Below are 1914 nucleotides of genomic sequence, written 5' to 3' on the forward strand. Positions count from 1 at the left end.
ACCAATATCTGTCGGGAATTCCCCAGTCACTCAACAGTCAAGCAAGGCCCAGGTATTGGCATGCACAGTAATAACACATCTCTATAACATATTTACATTCTGCTGTTAACCATGAATTACAAATAACCACACATTCTAAAACAAAATCATTACAATAAGCCAATTACAAACAACCAAACATTAAAAAAAAACATTACAATAAGGATTCGCGAGTCCAGGGTACATTCCGATATTAAGATTTTCAACTGTCCACTGTTGTCCATTAGTGCAAAGAGCAATCCGGCGGGTTCTCTGTAAACATTGTGCTCATGAATTAAGGGGGACTGTGATTTGAGGGCAGACCTCACGTCTTGTCGTTGTGTCAAACCACAAATAGCCGGGATACAAAAAGTTAATCTTGCTTGGGGTGTCCTGCGTGCTTATCCTGATGATGAGTCCGATGAGGTAGCTTGTAGGTTGCATCTTTGTCATCGTCCGTCGTTGTCCTGAGGAGATCAATGTAATTTGTGCTGTTATAGCGTCTAATATTTGATGTATATACATGTATTTAAACTGTCCATGCACCCCCCCCCTTGTTTTTTTTTCTGAAGCTGCATTATAGCCAGATAATCCACAGGCAAAAGATTTGACTCCCAAGTAGCACCAAGCCAGCTGATGAAAGTATAACAAATGACATTTGATTTTTAAAAATCAGTGTACAGTTTTCAAGAAATGAGTTTAAAACAAAAGACCATCAGTTTGCTTTCAAAGAGTCTTGCAATAAGTTACATGAAAAGGCTGCCGCGTAGGGAGATCTTTCATTACTTTTCAGTGGCAAGGAAAATGATTCAAAAGTAACTGGGTACATTGCTGGCAATATTCAACTTGCGTCTCAATCCCTCCACAGACATTCCATGCAATTTTCCAAGTGAAGACATTTAAATTCATTAAAAGCCACATGGCTTATTTTTTTAAATGAAATATTCAATCCTCATGACGAGTTAACCGAGTCAACAACTGGATAACAAGATTAATCATGGTGAAAATAGTTTTCTAGCATTTTAACGTAACAGGCAAATCAAATTTCATCAGATACTGCTTTCTGCGGTTCCAGGAGCCATTTTAGGAACAAGGTGGGAGGTTGACCCTGAATCTGGCAGAAATGTTTCTCTTGCTTTGATCAATCATAGTCACTGTATGAGCGACTTCCATAACCACCACCACCATCACCGTAGTAGTATCCAGCTTGGCCCTTGTACACACCCGAATAGCTATCCCAGTCTCCTGTATCATACCGGCCTCCGCTGTTATAGCCGCTGTTCCTGTCACTATCCCAATAGCCACCTCCTACTCCTCTCCTGCAGCCACTGTTACTGTAGCCGCTGCTATTGCCACCTCGACCATACCCGCGGCCGCCTCCAGACCTTTCCTTGGCATGAACCACCCAGATCTGGCGCCCATCGAAGGATTTTCCGTTCATCGCCTGCGTCCCTGGCGTCCTCTGAGATTTTGAAAGTGATGAAGCTGAAACCATGGGACGCCATGGTGTCTTTGTCTTTAATCACTTTCACCTCAGAGATCTGCCCGTACTTGGAGAAAACCTCTTCCAGGGACTGCTCGTCTGTGTCGAAGTTTCAGGCCTCCAACAAACAACTATCCTGCTTCAGTCATGGTGGCGGGATTGCTGCGCCCTTGAGTGTGTGAAGCTCTCGGAGCTGGCCTAATTGGTGGAGCTGGTGGTCCTGGTGGTCTCGGGGACCGTGTATGTAGTGGTGAGGGCCTCCTACAATCTCAAACGAAGTGTCCTGGCTGCCCATAATTAAAGCATGTCCCTCTATCTCTCCCCGGGGCTGCTGTGTAAGATGGAGCTGTACCTCTCTGGTGTTGGGGATCCCCTCTACCCTTGTTTCTCCATACTGGACCCTGGCTAGCCCT

At 44.7% G+C, this 1914-nt stretch overlaps 1 pseudogene; it reads right to left on the reverse strand.

Annotated features, from left to right (window-relative positions):
• Positions 1 to 1159: 1159 nt before the first annotated feature.
• On the reverse strand, positions 1160 to 1650 carry LOC144499436 (RNA-binding protein 3 pseudogene; annotated as a pseudogene).
• Between the last annotated feature and the right edge of the window lie 264 nt (positions 1651 to 1914).

This window comes from Mustelus asterias, chromosome 10 (assembly GCF_964213995.1).
Source record: "Mustelus asterias chromosome 10, sMusAst1.hap1.1, whole genome shotgun sequence".
Taxonomy (NCBI): Eukaryota; Metazoa; Chordata; class Chondrichthyes; order Carcharhiniformes; family Triakidae; genus Mustelus; species Mustelus asterias.